A 6,000-nucleotide genomic window follows, 5' to 3' on the forward strand; every position below is an offset into this window, starting at 1 on the left:
AATTGAGCATGAGTCTGCTTTTCATTTAGCAAATAAGGAACATTTGATGTTCATCTCAAAGACATAAACTGGGTTTTGGATCAGGCAATTGCAGTACCTTGTGTGTGAGCATATAATGGTCATGAATCAAGTTATAGTGCAATTTAAACTCACTTGAGGATTTAGAAGACATCCAAAGATGCTAAATTTTCAATACTAGAGAACAATGCTTGGTTGCGATGGTGATTGGGTCAAGGGTAGGTACTGTGTTGTAGGCCAAGCTTGTAACCTCACCAAACTTTTTCTCTTTCTTCATATGAAAGACTTTTTCCACTAACCATGATTAGGATACTGCAAACCCAATAACCCGACCTCCTTTCCTATTTGGATAAAAAAGTAGCCCAAGCGCTGTCGGCTACACCGCCAGGGATGGGATGCTTTCCCTCGAATATCCCTAACCTTTCAAACACGATAGATGGGATTTGACGTCAGTTCCCCGGTACAAACAGTTAAAAGAGGCTTTACCAGCAAAGTAAATCGGCACCTCGAGTAACTCGACCACTTTTTTTAAAAAAAAAAAAAAAAAAATAGGAGGGGAGCGGGAGGGGCCAGCCCACCTGCGTAGCAGCTAGGGGTGGCAAAATATGACCCGACCCGCCAACCCGACCCGTGTTTGACCCGCCATAAACAGGTTTGGGTTTGGCCTAAACAGGTTCGGGTCGTAAACAGGTCGACCCGTTTAACCTGTTTATTAATTGGGTCGGATACGGGTTTTAGATGTCTGACCCGTTTAAACCGTTTAACCCGTTTAACTGTTGGGCAGGTTAAACAGGTCTAAACAGGTTAAACGGGTTAAACAGGTTAAACGGGTGAAATAAGTTAAACAGGTCTAAACATGTTAAACGGGTCTAAACAGGTCTAAACAGGTCGGATTGGGCAGGTTAAACAGGTTGGGTTGGACAGATTAAACAGGTCTAAACAGGTTAAACGGGTCAGGTTGGGCAAACGGTTAAACAGGTCGGGTCGGGTTGGGTAAACAGGTTACCTGTTTATTAAACAGGTTAAACGGGTCGGGTCGGGTTACCTGTTTAATAAACAGGTCAGGTTCAGGTTTGCAATTCCTGACCCGTTTAATAAACAGGTCGGGTTCAAATTTATAGTTTTCTGACCCGACCTGTATTTGACCCGACCTGTTTATGCCTGACCCAACCCGATTGCCACCCCTAGTAGCAGCCCCACTAGACTCCCTTCCATCAGAGAATGTTCGATACATATTGCAGATTTTCGCGTGCCTTCCCCGACCCAGGGGCTCACCGCCTCATGTGTGGGTACGTCATCCCAGCGCTACCTTGGTACAGATGGAAGAAAAGCATATCCGCCAGTGAGCTATTCAGACGTGGGGCATTCGGACTCCTGATTTAATCGACGCCCGCGCGTTTCGAACCTAGGCAACTCAAGTGGAATTATCGCCCTCTTACCATCATGCTACCACTTTGGTGGCCTCGACCACTTTTTACTAACTCAACGACTCAACCATTTTACCTCACTTCTTCTGCGTGTAGTTACATGCTAACCTTTTTTTTCACGTTTTTGGAGGCTATAAACAATACAAGCTGGACTAGTTTCTAGTTTTATAGCTAAAAAGTCATAAAGCTATTAGCTTCTTTGTAAACATGTCGTGAATAATGAGCAATAGGTACATCATTCTTCAAAAATCTTGCAATAGTGGATGTAAACTAATATCGGCAAGAAGTGGATTAGAAAGCTATTTATTAATTGTTATAAAGTCATCTTCTAAACAAATTTGTGAAGCCCTTATTCTGTAATAGCATAATTCAATCCTTCCCACACAGCATGCAACTCTACTATTGGAATTATGGTATTAAAAATTCTAACACCACCTACTGCAACGAATATACCACCAGTACTTCTGATAACAAAATCTGATGCCCCAGAATCACCTTGTTCCCGTACATTAACATCAAAATTTGATATTGAGAAAACAAAGAGATGGTGGCTTCGAAGAGAAATATATTAATTATAATATCGCAAAAACTGCAAAATAAAAGCCACATATTGCCTCTATTGTCATATGTCCCTATGTAGCAGCCATCTGAAGAAACTTGTGAGCTTGAGTAGAAGCTTTTAGAAAAATTAATCAAGCACTTTGTATCATACCTTGGATCATGCGATCATTACTTTCTAACCAAATATTACCGGTAATGTAACGAATTAGAATAGCTTATGCCTTTTTATCATTAGCGAAAAAACTCTGTCATACAACCTAAGAACGACCCCATCCCTTCAAGTCAAGAGATGGGAGCGATCCTCTGCAGTTTCGATCCCAGAAGACTGTCACCATTAATCACGCTCTAGTCCCCAGGTTACATGTCATCCACTAGACTGAGTTGCTCATCTCCTATAGGATAGATCCTGTTCAAATAAGATAGTACCTTCTACGGTGATTGCAGCGAGAGGGACCACCTGAGAGAGAGTCTCCTATGCAAGGCAAATTCTAGAAGATAGGAGGATCATCTTGGAAGGAAACTTAGCAGAGGTGATTGAGCGGATTCTACATGTGGGGCTAGGGATGTTCGACCACCCGCTTCTAGAGGACATGTAAAGGCTATTGAGGAAATGTGATGTCTTCCAAGTTATGCATATGTTCAAAAAGGCAAACATAGCTGCCGACTGAGTCGCCTCCTTTGCTGCTTACCATTTAGAAGAGATTTTCTAGACCTGCTTTATATCTATTCCTCAATCTCTGTGGAGTATTTTGTCCCTTAATTTAGATGGCAATGCTTACGTGAGACTAGTGTGAGCTGCCGAAGTATCAAGAAAGAAACTCCCTTTTACAATTTGTAGAAATTCATCAAGTGTCTAAGATGAGAAAATAAATAAATTCTACAATAAAGCTTGTCTCTATACCTGAGATGCTACTCTGCATTGAAGTATAATATAAGAGAAAGATTCCTCCACCTCCAAACAGATACCACATTAACTCGAGATACAAAAATCATGCTAAGATAATATAGCCCTATATGGTAGCTAATGCCATGTAATTTTTACATAAATAGAGCAACCTTGGGATAAACCTCCCCAAGCAATATTCATAACTTTGTTGGGGTTTGGATAGAAAAGGCTCCATAAAAAAATTAGATACCTTACTCATGAGACCAGAAGATGGACCCTAACCCAGCCTGTCTCTAATTTCTGTATAAGGTATAGGAATAGATATGTGTAAAAATTGGTTGTTTCCATGTCCTTTTGTCGAAGATAATAAGATCTTTAATCGTAGTACCTTCAAGTGTTAAAATATTAACCAAAGTTAGTTGTCGTGCTAGAGGTAGACGTAACAACTATTGATCCTAAGCACGTCTATAGATGCACCATGCTTTATACACCAATTAATGTTAAAATAAATAGCTGGAGTACACGTACAAATCTTTTTCCAAACAGAAGAAGCACGGTTGAAATCACCACTTGTCCCAAAACTTAAGCTGATAGGATGAGGTAAATTTTTTTATATATTTTCTTATATTTCTTCTCACATGTGGGCCGGACTTTTCTTTTCTTTTTTTTGGTGAATCGGCTTCTCACTAGTGAGAAAGCTCAGAACAATCACAAGATAAAATACAATCCAATGCCTGCGGCACCTGATCGGAAGGATCTCAACATACAAATTCGAAATGATGGGCTGCATAAAAGGCGACACAGTCTGCAGCATTGTTCGCCTCCCGAAACACATGCGAAACCCGAAGTAAATCTAACTCCTCCTCCATGCTCCAGATGTTCCGAAGTAGTGGGTACAGGTCCGACCTAACCTGCCAACATCAAATCTAGCCGACCATTATGGTTGAGTCTTTAATAGACGAGCCCAACATGTGCAATTTTTTAATAATGAGGGTAAAAAGTGCGGAGCCAGGGTTCGAACTTAGAACCTCTGCTCTGATACCATGTTGAAATCACAACTTGTCCCAAAAACTTAAGTTGATAGGTTGAGATAAATTTATTTATATATTTTTTTACAAGCACTTTGTGTACACGTTGGGTAAGATGGCAATGGCGTGGGCCGTACTTCGCCCTTATAAAGGGGCTCCGTAGAATTAGCTGTCACGAGACATCTTCATAGGATTTTGGCATGTCATATTTTTTGGAAGCTTGTACCCCCTGCTCCCTTCTCATCTCTATAATACACAAAATCAAGTTCATGGCTGATTCCAGTGCTGATAAAATTGAGTGGTTTAATTGTGTTATTTTTGGGGCAGTATGTATTTTTCATGTAAAATACTCTGCAAGCTATTAAAAAAAAAAATTGTGTATCTCAAATACTCAGAACTTAACTTACAGATCATGACAGGTGAAATCAACACTACAATTTGATTTTTTTGTTTTCACCTTCTTCACAAAGATTATCAGATGGTGCCTTAGTGTGGACCCACATTAGCTATTCTGCATGCTTGGCTTCATAGCCCTTGCAATCAATTGAATTGATATTTTGCCAAGCAAGAACATCTTAATCTATAGCCAAATTGAAACAATTTCCTGAGTGAGGACTTCTCAATCCATAACCAGCTTGAAACAATTTTGTGAATAAGAGGCGTATGCTTCAACATCAAGTTTTATGCTGCATAGAAAGTTTAGGACAAACCATGAATAAAAGATATGATCCATGCAAATTCCCTGGTTTAGAAGAGGATAATAAAAAACAAAGCTAGAAAAAAGGATAGAAAATCATAATATTAAACATTACTTCTTTACTTTGCTGACCTTGAAATTCATAGAGCATGGGAATTAGCAAGAAGGATCCTTATTTCCTTCTCATCACGTTAATTTAGGAGATCAAAATAATTGGTCTAGTGAAAGTAAGAAAACTTCTTCATCTAACAAACATATGCTATATTATAAAATGAGAAAGGACTATACCAAAATTATTTAAAAAATATTTTTTAATTTGGTTAATAGAACTTAATAGAAGATGAAAGAATTATTGTGTATAAGCCACTCTAAACACAAGTATTTGGGTTAGGCCATAGGCTAGGCCCAAGGTAGTTTGGCTTGGGTTTGGTCCTCAAAATGAGGCCCGAGAAAATTTTAGGCTAGATTTAGGTCAATACTTAAACGCTTGAGCTCGGACCAAGCTCGGAGACTGAGCCCATCACCACTCCACTCCTTATTCTCTCTCCCATCTCTCTCCCTCTCTCTTTTTTGCTAAACCAGATATGTCATACAATACGAATACCGATATACCCAACAAAATCAGAAAATAACAGATCATAGAGTGCCCACCCCTCTCTCTCTCTCTTTATTTCTTGCTAGCTCACTTGCTCATTCTCTCCTGAACCATAGATTTAAGCAAGGTCTCCGCCCCTCCCATGCCATGCATCAAAAGCATGTTGCAATACCCTCGCCCTTTTGCCCATGATGTGCCATACCTAGTTGCATGGACCATGAATCATGGCTGAAGGAATGGAAAGAAGAGAGTGGCCTTGTCCAAGGAGGCGATGAGAGAGCCCACAAATACTCCTAAAGTGGTCAAGCCGAAAGCACATAAATCCAACCAGAGAGGCCCAAAGCATTATTACCGGGGACGTGGATAGCGACAAGGCAAATAAGGCCCGAAGGGATCACTGCCGCCCATAAAGACAGGGTATATTAAAAAACTCTAGATATCTTTTATCTAATAATAGTCTCAATTTTAATAATAAGATAAAAGAATCAAGCAAGTGATTGCACTAAATAGCATTGATCAAACCATGATCCTAGGGTTTCTTTTCTTGTTTTTTTCTTTCTATTAGTTTTATTTAGGGAAAATAAAAAGAAAAACTATGAGAGTTTCAAGGGATACTATGTAATTTTCTTGTTTTATTTTTGTTGTTGTCTTTTCGTAAAATATAGAGAAAGCAGTGCCAAACTTTCGAATTCTGGCCTTGTTCGGTCTATTTGAACTACTTGCATATTTTCTTCTAGACATATATTTTGCAACCTCGTTTAGTTGGGCGGGCACTTTGTGCATGTTCG

The 6,000-nt window shown here is 39.5% G+C and overlaps 1 pseudogene; it reads right to left on the reverse strand.

Annotated features, from left to right (window-relative positions):
• Positions 1–2,248: 2,248 nt before the first annotated feature.
• Positions 2,249–2,430, reverse strand: LOC113462455 (small nucleolar RNA U3; annotated as a pseudogene).
• Between the last annotated feature and the right edge of the window lie 3,570 nt (positions 2,431–6,000).

The sequence above is a fragment of the Phoenix dactylifera genome, chromosome 8 (assembly GCF_051530095.1).
Source record: "Phoenix dactylifera cultivar Ajwa chromosome 8, Ajwa_hap1_PhDact_Kaust_v1.1, whole genome shotgun sequence".
Taxonomy (NCBI): Eukaryota; Viridiplantae; Streptophyta; class Magnoliopsida; order Arecales; family Arecaceae; genus Phoenix; species Phoenix dactylifera.